The sequence below is a fragment of the Sinocyclocheilus grahami genome, unplaced genomic scaffold (assembly GCF_001515645.1).
Source record: "Sinocyclocheilus grahami isolate Dianchi unplaced genomic scaffold, SAMN03320097.WGS_v1.1 scaffold310.1, whole genome shotgun sequence".
Classification (NCBI taxonomy): domain Eukaryota; kingdom Metazoa; phylum Chordata; class Actinopteri; order Cypriniformes; family Cyprinidae; genus Sinocyclocheilus; species Sinocyclocheilus grahami.
In genome coordinates, this window is record NW_015505489.1 from 989,161 (window position 1) to 1,003,257 (window position 14,097).

A 14,097-nucleotide genomic window follows, 5' to 3' on the forward strand; every position below is an offset into this window, starting at 1 on the left:
TGAACAGCTTTTAAATGCGTACTCATTTAGATTAAAACATACTTAAAGAAATAGCTCAGCCAAAAATGTAATTTTTGTCATTCTGTTTGTTCTGTCATTTACTCAACCTCATATGCTTCCAAACCCAAGACTTCCAGTCATCAGTGAGGATTGTTCTTGCATGTCGAGCTCAGCTTCGAGATTTTGTGTTTACCAAAATTGATGAGCTTTATGTATGTGTGTTATGCTAAATCCTAAATTAAATCTGTTCATCATATAAAACGATCATGTCTCTTCAGAAGACTGTTAAAGAGTGATTTTTATTTATTTATTTTTGCATGGACTTTCAATATATAGACAAAATGATGACCGAATACATTAAAAAAAGGGTTCCGAAGATGAACAGAAGTCTTTTGAGTTTGGAAGGACATGTAGGTGAGTAAATGATGACAGAACTTCCATTTTTGTGTAAACTATTAGAAAACATAAATTCATTGTGCCCAAATTGCGTACAGTATATAAAGTGATGATATAGGCCTTTATATGCTGTATGCATTTACTAATATGTATATACGGTGTAGGTGTTTAAATGCAAATGCTTGCTTAAACAAGCAGTGAGCTGTAATGAGATAGAGCTCAAATAACTGCTGTAATAGACGTAGCACCCGTGATATCACTGACTGACTATAAACCATTTATTTCCAGTTTAATTGCCATTGTAATGCAAATATGTGCCCTACGCTTGTGGTGGATCCAGTAAAACCCCTCTGTCTGTTCTTGTTTGAGTCTGAGTCTGGCTAATGTGTCCTCTCAGAGGAAGCAGCCTAACAGCATATTAACGAGCAGAGCCCAGTTTAACCGGGCCGGGATGAGCTGTGCATGTGGGAGAGAAGAGACTCTAAGGCTGCTTTATAGCAATTAGATGTTACGCAGCTCTTCCCTTCTCTTGCTATCCTCCTTTTTTCCCTCTCCCGTCTCCATCCCCCCATTTATCTCCCTTTTCTTGCCTCACCCAATGTACTTACTCCACAACCAATGTGCTTATGCCACCAACACTCGGATCAATCCAGCCTATTAAATGAAGCCTGTTTTCATGCTGTCCTCTCTAAACGCTATTTTATATATTTAATATAAAATATGTTTAAGCTTATTTTCTGGTTGGCATTTTTTCTTTTATCAATATCATACAGTTTTTGAATTAATTTGAGACACTATGTGAATATAAATCTGGACAACATGCTCACACCTAACATAAATGCACTATTCCCTTCTGTGGTTTTATGAGAATAATCGTTCACCATTTCTATTTTTGTGACAATGTCATCATGTCCTATACACCTGTACACTGTAAATACTGTGTCTGTGAAGCTTCTTTCTTTTAACATAATCATTGACATGGGCCTTTTTCCCAAAATAGCATTTCTCTGTCAGCTAAAAATAGCCCGAAATAAAACCCTTAAGAGGAAGCAAAGCCTGGAAGAGAGACCTGCCTTTGCGGTGCACAAAGATCTCTGCTATTGATAGTCCTTTGCAAATGCAACTGTCACTAGCTCTGTTCCAAGACCTAGCAAGCATTTAATGGCATCATATGTCTTCTAATACGAAGACTGTTTACAGTCAAGTAACTGAATTAGACTGCCACCATAAGATACATTGTTAATGTAAAATTGTAATGCTTTTATGTCCTTTGTGGAGAAGGCAATTGTGGAATGCACTTAAACAAGATGGTATGGACGATACAGTACACCAACAATCAGTTTAATACCAATTAAAAAATTCAGTGTAATAGAAAAACAGCCTATTTTGCCCAATATTTGTATAATCTGATTAGGGCATCATAGTTTAAAGGGGTTATATGATGCGATTTCCAGTTTTCCTTTCTCTTTGGAGTGTTACAAGCTGTTCGTGAATAGATAAGATCCCTAAAGTTGCAAAGACTAAATTCTCAAACCCAAAGAGATATTCTTTATAAAAGTTCAGACTCATCCATGCCCTCCTGAAACGCCTCGTTTAAACACTTTAATTTCTTTACAATGTAAGTTTATGCTAGAAATGTTTCGGAATTGGATATTTGTATGATTTGTACATATAAATATCCTAGCCTGTCTAACTGCATCACTACTTTGATGTTCCATTTATCTAAATAAGTAACATATATGGCTCTTAAATCACTGCTTTTAAAAATTATGTGTTGTCATGTTTTAAATACCTCAACTGAATTGAGGTCATTTGTTTTATAATTTTATTACTGACTGTAATAAAATTACAAGACTTGTCTTTTTTTGTGAATTCATTTCAGTTTGAAATCAAAGTTGAAATCAAGCTTCCTTGTGCTGTAAGCTTTTGCAACAAAGTTACCCTATTGTAAAGTCACAAATACACAGAATGAGCAAATGTTTAAGATTGAGATTGTTGTAATGGTAATTGATCAATGTTTATATGTATGTAAATAAAAGCCTATATTAAAATCTGTTCATCATATAAAGCGAATGTGTCTTTTTAGAAGACTTCTAAAAATTAGACACTCAAAGCTTGAAATAATGATTGCCTTGAAAAAATGGATGTACAAAAAAAAATGTAGATAATTAAATATCTATGGCAGTATACAGTATGTGATAGTTTTGCCAATGGTATTGAAAATGATTGTTGAAAACGTCATCATGAAATAAAAAATGACACTGCTTACTTTTTTAGTGCACATTACTAGTCTTGTGGTGAACAATTAAACCGTACAAGTCAATGCACTGAAAAAAAAATTGTCTGCCGTTGTAATCTTTAATCAAAAACTGAAAATGTGCTTCCGCTCTGGAATGGCGTTCTCGCTCTGATGACGTCAGTTTGAGGACTTGGGGAGAATCCTCTTGTTAAGTCATGACATAATGTTTCCGTGTCCATGCCTCTGCTTATTTCACTTGAGAATACTATCTCAACAGCCATTTATGAGCACTATTTCATCAATATTACATATTTAAGCTAAGCATTTAAAAATGCACTGTGCACACTACAGTCTCTGTGCTCACAGTGTCTCAGACAGTAATATTTTAGCTGAATCACTGTCTGGCCATTCAGTATGGAGATAAAGGTTAGGGTTATAATTTTTCAGTATTACATGACATTGTGGGTGTATATTAGCACAGTTAGTTGTTTTCTTGGAGCATCTGGCAGAGTGTTAGGACCCAGAAGCAGTGAAGCGTGATATCAGACGCAACAAGCAGATATTCTTAACCACTCCTATCCAACCGTGAATCTGCTATGAGCAAGAGGTGGAGTGGAGGCGCACCACAATAAAACCCCGCCCTTTATTCAATATTCCATTTCACTTGGAAATACATCACAACATTGAAGTAAGTTGCAACTTCCGGTTCACGGGTTTAATATTGATATTTTTCAAGGTGTTGAATCGAGAAAATCCTGTATCGTGACCACCAATTTAAAAGTGGGTTTTGTTCAAAGTCTATTATCCACATAGATCCTTGATATGAATGACTATTTTTGGTAATCCATTAAATATCGCTGGCTAAAAAGTAACTATTGCAACTAGTACTCTGAGTAGTTTTTGAGGAGAGTAATTTGTACTTTTACTTAAGAACTGTTTTGATAACAGTACTTTTACTTGTAATTGAGTATTATTTCAGCAGTGTAACAGTACTTGTACTTAAGTACAAATTTTCAGTACTCTTTCCACCACTGCCTGTTTCCCTTTCGCATGCTGACCCTATACAGTCTATGATGCTGACAAATAATGCTGACTCACAGCCTGTAAATACGTTTTCATATTTAAAGGATTTGCCACTGACGATTCAAACGCGAGTTTTGAGCAGTGTAGAGTAGCGCTTGTTGTTTGTCGTTTCTCCGATCACAAATGCAGACATGGTTTTATGTTTACGATGCAACACAACGCATAAAAAGACAATTATAAACAGTAATTATGTCCCCACTGGATGCCACAAATGCCTTGTTTATAATGGGTTTTAATGTTTTTGTCTCGTCGCTCCAACCGGGAAATGGCATCACAGTATGGTAGGGGCGTAACATTTCCGTCACACACTTGAGATATTCAGCCAATCACAATGCACTGTATAGCTGGCCAATCAGAGCACACCTCACTTTTCAGACTGATGAGCTTTGTAAAAATCGAGGAGAAACAATAATGTACAGTATGTGGAAAATAATGTTGTTTTTTTAACCTTAAACTGCATAAACACATTGCATTACACCAAATACACAAAATAATGTTCTTTTTTAGCAACGTCATGTGACCCCTTTAAAGATTCAGTGTTTCCGGAAACCATAGTTCCAATGAACATTTGCAAACAGCATTGCAAATTTGTGTTGCTGGAGCATCAGCTTTCGACCTGTGGTTAAGCATAGTTCCTTTTTAGTAGGCCTATGTCATGTGGACTTAAATAGATCATGATCTAAATAAGCAACATAATCTCTTTCTTTTATTCCATATAAACTGTATACAAATTTCATTCTATGTCTTCTAGTGTCAAGAGAATGAAAGCGATATTTTTGAACAGTGTGTATATGCGAATTAACATTTGTAAATAAAGCACATCAGAGAACAAAAATATGAAGTAGTCCTTAGATGCCATATTTGTTATTTACAGAAATAATCTGACATTAATTATATCTTGAATTAGATTAATTAGCTATTTATTACTCTATCACCTGTGTGTTGTCATTACTGATAGTTCCGTACTACGTTTTAAATCAACATTGATCAAAAGATGGATGTACAACAAAGTTATAGTTTCGGTAAACAGTCGTGACTAGCTAATTTCTATATTGCTATCATACCAATCAATTTCAGTCACAATGGAATTTAAAAATCAGTAGAAAAATGTATCATATTAAAATTTAAATGGACCAATGTTAATCAAGAATAGTATTAATCAACCCAGGCTCATTGAAAAAAAAGTGCCTGTTGTGACATTTCTGCAAAATGGTATTGCATTGCTTCTTGCACGATTTGCAATGCTTTCAAAGGGAAATGTCCAGTGAGTGGTAGTAAATGCACATTCAGTTTTATCTGAAACACATGAACATGAATCTGGTGATGTTTTATTTTGTTGGTTGTTGTACTATCAAAGCAGTTCGGAAATGAAATGTCTGTGAGTGACGCTAAAAGGTTAATGTTGTATTGCATTTAAAAATAACACGCAACCTACACTAAACCCTACCCTAAAATTAACCAATAGTGTTACAAAAAGAAAAAGTGAGATAAAAACACATTTGTTGAAGCAACCATGCCATTTTAGCTTGCTTCTACAAGTTTCTGAGCCGTTTCATCAAGTGTTGTGATTAATTAAGTTTCATGGGACTGATGTTATATCAAATCAAACCCCCCCCCTTCCCCATTTTTTAAAATAGGCATGCAGGTGCACTATCCAAACTTAAATTGTTGTAATTTATGAACACTTTGGAATACAGACATAAGGCTGCTCTCTTTTTAAAGAAGAAAATCAGCAAATTATCGCAAAAGTGGAATGTTTTCAAAACATTTAAATATCAAAACGTTATAGTAGTATAAATTTACTGTAAAGAAAATGCACTATATTAATTGTATTTTATTTTATATATAATAAATATTTTACATATCAGGTTTTACTCTAAAATTGGTATACAATTATAGCCTTATGTCTAAATAAGTTATGTTCCAAATTTGAAGTTGATATGAAAAAAATTGAGGTTCCTGTGAGATTTAATTTAGGGCGTTATACCACAAACAGCCACGGGGTGCCATCCAAACTCCATAGAATGTTTTTTATGCATTTTTCTGTCACAAATGTCTAGATTTCTCTGTCAATATTACTAAATAACCACCAAATATGGAATCCTGAGACTCAGACCTTTCCAATGATATGCTTTTTGTCAAGATTATAAAAAGTTTTGATTCTAAAAGACCGTAATTCATTTTGTAATATGACACTGCCCACTAAGGGGGAGGAGACCGCCAAAAGATGTTAAAGTACCATTTCCATGGTAAAGCAATGTCTGATTTTGAAATGGATTTCACAGGATGAATCTTGGGCTTATAAGCTTTCAAATGATATATGATTTATGATAATTACTAAAAGATTTGATAGAGAAAAAGACAACAAAACAAAGAGCGCCAAATGTCCCACAGGTGGGACGGTGACAGTTATGACTCCAAGAGTATAATGAAAATCAGTTGTTTTTACATAATTTGCATATTTCACTGCATGTCTAATGTCTTTATTTTATTTATTTATTGTTTGTATGAATATTTGCTGGAATCAGAATCTGTCTCACTGTTTGTTAGACCAAATCTATCTGCAGCAGTCTGGGTTTGTCTCTTAGCATACTTTGCCAGCATTCTTTTGTCAGCTAGTGGTCATTGTGCATGAAACTATTTTGATAGTACATCGCAGGACATTCGGATGTTATGACCATAGCCTGTCCTAATATTTTCTGTTGTTTTCTGTGTTGGATGATGTATCCTGGCAGAGTCAATTTAAGTGGTTTCCATGTTGACTGTGGTGATCTGTTACCACAGTAGCTAGTTCCTCAATAGCTATCATAGGTAGATAAACTTGCTGAACTGACTTTTTTTGCTATCCCTTTCTATTCTCTCTCTCTCTCTCTCTCTCTCTCTCTCTCTCTCTCTCTCTCTCTCTCTAACTCTCTGTCATTGTTTTGCCCTCTTGTGAGCATAGGGTGGAGCATGCCAAATTTCTCTGCCAAGCTGCCACAGAGGAGAGTGCCAGTGAATCAGCCTTTTCTCTGAGCCGTACCCCCAGTACTGCAGTGGGAACCGCACACACACACACACACACACACACACACACACACAGGTTTGTTTTTATGGTTTATGGGGACTCTCCATAGGCGTAATGGTTTTTATACTGTACAGACCGTATATTCTATTGCCCTACACCAACCCTACCACAAAACCTACCCCTCACAGGAAACTTTCTGCATTTTTAGATTTTCAAAAAAACTCATTCTGAATTATTTATAAGCCTTTTGAATTACATTACGGGGACACTGAAAATGTCTTCATAAATCACCTTCTCGTTGTAATACCTATGTCATACCCATGTTATTATACAAATTTGTGTCCTCATAAACCACATAAACATGCACACACACACACACACACACAAAAGAATTCAGGACAGTTGTGATCTCTTTCATGCTTTATTTAGCAAAATCATAACACTACATAATGCTCTGTTTGTCATATTTAGGATTTAGCAGTAAACTGCTTACTGATGCGATCACCACTGTCAGGAAATAAGACATTTCAGATCAAATGATGCTTCCTTCAAATTATGAAGTTATGGATTTTATGTTATCTTGAAAAAAGCAAGGCATTTCCGCATCAATAAATGGAATTCAAAGGATTATTAAAGGTCTGTCACTTATTTTTGATGAAGGACTGTTTTGCTCTGTTAACTCCATCAATATGTGTAATTTAAGTGCATAGTGGCCTTTTACTCAAAATAGCACATCTTCACAACCAGCAAATTAACTGTGATCTGTTACAGATTAGTGTAACTAAAAGAAGCAATATTATTGTGTTATTAAATTGTTATTACTTTGTAATTATGTTGTAATTACATCAATATGATGACGTAAAAATATTTTGGTTATTACACAATATATAAACAGCCTTAAGGCACTATTGGTCCAAATCTTACTCAAATTATAGCTATCTAAAATGATAAAAGAACTGTAGAGCTAAAAATAAAACAGCCATGGCCTTATCTCATGGGTAGCGCAGCCTGCTATAATTCTGAGATTCATATCGATCATTTTAATAGAGAGAGGACGATACCTCTCTGAATGATCTGCTCATGAATTATCACTTCCTAATAAAGACACTCTTGCCAACAATATTTGATACTTGAAATGAGCATGTGTCTTTTGATAGATAGCATGGATTAATTAGCTATATCAACATTTGTGGACCCTACAAAATACTGAGCAAATGTTAGCAAGGTGTACATTGAATATGTAAAATATTGTGTTAAAGGGGTCATATGATGTTGCGATAAAGAACCTTATTTTGTGTATTTGGTGTAATGAAATGTGTTTATGCGGTTTAAGGTTAAAAAAACACATTATTTTCCACATACTGTACATTATTGTTTCTCCTCTATGCCCCGCCTTTCTGAAACGCGTAGATTTTTACAAAGCTCATTGGTCTGAAAAAGCGAGGTGTGCTCTGATTGGCCATTTATCCAGTGCGTTGTGATTGGCCGAATACCTCAAGCATGTGACGGAAATGTTACGCCCCTTACCATATTGTGATGCCTTGTCCTGGCCGGAGCAATGAGACAAAAACATTAAAACCCATTATAAACAAGGCATTTGTTGCATCCAGTGGGGACATAATTACGGATTATAATGACTTATACTGTCTTTTTACGCGTTGCATTGGTGCGGTCGGTGGATTCAACGAAGCAGCGGCCGGCAGGCTTGCGGCAACCACATGTGGCGACCCTGGGCTGGAATCCGCTTCGTCCACGGTGAAAGCCGATCCGGCAATCCACAGCGCGACATTGATGTATTTCCGCAGCGACCAGCACAGATCAGCTCCAGGCATGACGAAGCGGATATCGTCCTCTTTTGGAAGGCCAAACAAAGTAGTTTCGCTTTCACAACGAAACACACAGCGTCTTCACGACATAGCGGCGGCAACAACAATACTACAGCGAGAATAAAAGTTACGCCTTCTTTCTTTGCATGAACATTTGGCCGGCATTATGCAAATCTTCCCACATCGTGACGTAGACATGTGGGGGTGTGTTAGAATGAGCGGTTTTTGGTAGCCGTGGTTGTCGCTTAACTTTTATAAAGAATATCTCTTTGGATTTGAGACTTTAGTCTTTGCAACTTTACAGATCTTCTTTATGCACCAAGAGCTTGTAACACTCCAAAGAGAAAGGAAAAATTTAAATAGCATCATATGACCCCCTTTAACCGTGAAATTGAAGGAGCTGAAATTGAGAATACACAGACATATTCATTACAAACTAACAGTGGTGGACAGTGACAAATTAATTTTTACAAGTATCTGTGCTTTATCTGAGCATTTTTATTTTTTATTTTTTTATGCATTATTTAATTATATCATACTCCATTTCATAAAAACATTTTGTTCCTTATCGGAAAAAAAAAGACAACCCACAATAATGCAAATTAATATTCATGCATCTTCCCCAATGCTGTAGCAGTTTCAAATGATATACAATTATTATGTTTGCATAGAGTTGTTCTTAAAATGTTAACACATTTTGCCCAATGTGTTGTCTGTTTACATATTGTATGTTTATGTCACCAAACATAAATTACACACTTTTTTTTTTGGTATATTTTGTTATTTTTTAATTGTTTGCATGGTTGAATTATTACATTACCCTAAATTAATATTTTAGTATATTGAAGTTTAATGTTTTAATAGTGTGTCTTCATCCACTAATCTTCCTTATTGTAGGAAGAGGTATATAAAATTACAAAATTTGTCCACTACTGCAAACTAATGGCTGAAGTAACATGAGGTGATCTGTAGTTGACTCGTGTCTATCAGGATAATGGCTGCTGCTGGTCATTGCTTTCCAACCAGTCCCGAGGGAGCACTTGGCCCGGAGCAGTCTGGGAACCTGCGCAAGATTCTGGGAAGGTGGCGGAGGCTGAGGAAAGGCTGAACAGAAGTGCTGACTCATTTTAGAGCTGATAAGGGGAAGCTGCGAGACTGGAGACGTGAGTGAATACAATTTCCTCAATGGCTCAGAGAAACACTCATTGGTTCAGCAGGGGTCAATAGGATGGCTGGTATGGAGATTGCACTTCCAGGCAAGTCCAGTCTGGACATTTAGACATTTACCAAACCCATCTCTTGCCGTAAGTACTTCTAACCACTTGCTTGCGATCCACGGCCCTTTACAAACTTCCAGTTTTCTTTCTACTTAATGCAAACAGAATGGAGACATGAAAACAGCACATTTACATGCCCTATGGACATGCCACTCAGTAATAGCCTGTGTAAACATAAAAGCTATAGCCCAGGGGTTTCATTTATAAAACTCTGTAGGTTTCATCCTAAAAGTGTACATAGGCACAAAAGCTAGATTTTGCGTATGCTCAAAAGTTTTCAGATTTATAAAACCATGCGTACGCCAGAACCTGCGCAAAAAACCCTTTATAAATCCCAGTCAGGGGAAGATTGTGCCTACGTGCATCTCCACTCCGACTCCTCCCCGAAATCACCATATATGGAGCTTACATTGCCTAGTTTTACTATGCATAACCTCATCTGCATATCATTTCCATGCATATTCCCATCCACGTGACACCATGTTTAATACCGTCAATGGTACAAGACATTAAGGAAATATGAAATACGGACTATAAATGGGATTTGTGCCATACACAATTTTTATTGCTAAAAATCATCCAGTATCCTTGTTATGTTTTAGCATAAATATATAAAAATCCATAAAAACAAAACTGTTTAAAATAGTTCTCAAATTGTTTTGAATAGAGTTGATCTCAATCTTTTCCACTGGCCAAATAGTATTTCATTTGTTTAAAAAAATTCAAATGAAATGTAATTTATGCAGCTATTTAATTACTCTAGTCTATTTAATTATTTGAGCTATTTTTAGCCTATATTTATTGCAGTGTAAATAGAATTGACTCGCATCACTGACAAAGTAACCTATTTTAAAAGTAAACATGCAAATTACCATTTTCTTCAAGTTGTATTTACCTTTGTTCAGGTGTGTTTAATTGGGGTTGGAGCTAAACTCTGCAGGACAGTGCAAAGAGCAGGATTGGACACCCTTTCTTAAATGGGTCATATGATGTTGCTAAAAAGAACATTATTTTGTGTATTTGGTGTAATGAAATGTGTTTATGCGGTTTAAGGTTAAAAAAACACATTCTTTTCCACATACACACTGTACATTATTGTTTCACCTCTATGCCCCGTTTTTTCGATTTTCGATTTTTACAAAGCTTATCGGTCTGAAAAGCGAGGTGTGCTGTGATTGGCCAGCTATCCAGTGCATTGTGATTGGCTGAATACCTCAAGCGTGTGACGGAAATGTTACGTCCCTTACCATATTGTGATGCCCTGTCCGGCCGGAGCGATGAGACAAAAACATTAAAACCCATTATAATCAAGGCATTAGTTGCATCCAGTGGGGACATAATTACGGATTATAATGACTTATACTGTCTTTTTACACGTTGCATCGCGCCACGTAAACATAAAAACATGTCTGCATTTGTGATCGGAGAAATTACAAACAAGCGCTACTCTACACTGCTCAAAACTTGCGTTTGAATCATCAGCAAATCCTTTAAATAAAAACGTACTTACAGTCTGCGAGTCAGAACAGCTGGCATTGTAGTCTACTCTCCCAGGATCAGGAAACAGTACTCCATAAAATGTGCTGCACACAAATGAATATTTGGGTTGAACTGTTCTGGAACAGTGTTGTAAATACAACTTAACCACTGATTTCTAGTCGCGTCCTCTTTTGGAAGACCAAACAAAGTAGTTTTACTTTCACAATGAAACACACGGCGGGCTAGAGTGAGCGGCGGCCAGCGGGCTTGCGGCAACCACATGTGATGACCTGGACTCCGTTTCGTCCACGGTGAAAGCCGATCCGGTGATCCACAGCATGAAGTTGATGTATTCCCTCAGCGACCAGCACGGATCAGCTCCAGGCATGACGAAGCAGATATCGTCCTCTTTTGGAAGGCCAAACAAAGTAGTTTCGCTTTCACAACGAAACACACAGCGACTTCACGACATAACACTCCAAAGAGAAAGGAAAAATTGAAATCACATCATATGACCCCTTTAAAGTTAATTCAATGACTATTAAACCAGTAAAACACTACAGGGTTGCTAAATACTGCAAACATATTACAATTATGACTGTTAAGCGATTACATTTTTTATCTAATTATGCTAAATTATTCATCTAATTAATCACATATCAATCTCACATCAAGTCATTATTGTATTAGATGAGAAAAGTTTTGAATAGATATTACAAAAAAAGTTGCTTTAGAAATAAATAATTTGATTCAACATTAAACATGTTTATTTCCCCCAAAATTATATATATATATATATATATATATATATATATATATATATATATATATATATATATATATATATATATTTAATGTAAGGGGGTCTGAATACTTTCCGTACCCACTGTATATATATATATATATGTATATAAATATATTCATCCAAGGCTATTTTTCACAAGATGGCACCAGTTAGCTATTGTAACACATGTTGGTATAAAAATAATAGACCATAATACAAGAGGCATAAAAATAACACTGGTATTTTGCCACGGATGAAGGTGAAATATACAGATTACAATCATTGTAGAAAAATATTTGAATGCTCAATGCCACAACTGACCAACTCATAAAGTATTACAGAGAGCTGTGTAATAAAATAATAAAATATGCTCTGTCATATGTCTCTGACCTGCACTCATTGCTATTTCTGTAGATATTTCTCTACTGCCATGTGAACAGTGATGTCAAGATAATAAGTGTCATCATTTCTGAACAATCAGAAAAACAATGCCGTGCTTTTCTTTTTCTAGACACAGTGCAGGTAGCAATTTACACAAGAATAATACAGTTTTCATTTGATTGATTTTAGAACTAATTGATTATTCATGCATTAGAAAAGAAAGTGAAAGGCATGTTCATTCCAGTACTAGGGATTTTCCTCCAGGTTTCTTTCTTTCGTTTCTCTTTCTCTTACTCCCATCATTTTTCCACCCTTCATGCTGAACTGCAGTGGAGTTTGGCTTTAAATAGCTGAGCTTTGACAACTGTCTGTGTGCTACCTACACACAGAGACACACACATGCATGCACATACATCCTCTCATCCTACTCAGGAGCAGGAGGGTTGAGCTGGGCCTGAGACATCTGGGTGGATCTCAAACAGGCGTGTGGGCAGCCATGCATTTCAAGAGCCAGAGAAACTGACAGCCTGCTCTTTACTTTTCAACACTCACTCACACACACACACACACACACACACACACATACTGGAAATCAGTTAATGTCTATATCAGGCAGTAAGACGCATTTAACAAGCCCTCAGTGTATGATGAGCCTGGCATTTGTGCTGGCTTCAACATCTTGGTGGAAACAAGGAGAATAAGTGGCTTTTATTTGATTATGAGAGGATAAATTCCCAGCAGCCTCTATAACTGGACCCTGATTCTAACCAAACCTACTCCATGAAGCGCTAGTCAACAAATTTAGTGCTAATTTGCAGGACATATCCGCACTGCACAACCAAAGAGGTAAATCGCTAACTCATTGACACTAGCAGTGTTGAGCTACTTTGAAACTGTAAATTGTCAAGATAAAAGCTATTAATGGTTAAACTATAGTCAACCTGCCTTTTTGAAAAAAGTAGTTAATTACACTTCAAGTTACTAAAAGAACATAGATAACTACACCTTATCTAGATAATTGGATTATTCACAAGTGCACACGCACATGTAACTGTTCTTAACCTCATTCTAATGTGGAGTGCATTAAATCACACCCAAACCATCGCCTTAACGCGACATAAAATTACTTTATCACCCTTTTTTATATATAAATGCATGTTTTAGATCTGATTAAGAACATTTAATCTGTGCATATTTTTCATTCATTAAAATTCATAAATATCCTTATAAATATATAAATAAATAACCTAATATCAAAATGTCTTAACTGGACCTTCTGGTGAAAAATGCAGACTTCTCTCTGTTGAAGTAAACAGGACTTCTCCAATCATTTAATCTGGCTAAACCCCATCCCTGAAAAGTTTCCATTTGTTATACCGAACTGATGAATGATCCAATTGCTGCTGGTCTTAAGTGAATGACTCACTGATTTAATGATCCGGTCAGAGTGAGTCTCACAGAATTAGTCATATCTGACTCAAAATCAGCCAAGAACCAGGAGCAATTTGATTCTTAGTGCTTGAGTCTGTGAAGGGATTACATTGATGGTGTGAAAAGTTAGTCATTTTGAATAATTTTAGTGTTATCTACTGTAAATGAAAATTATATATGAAATGCTTGTGTAC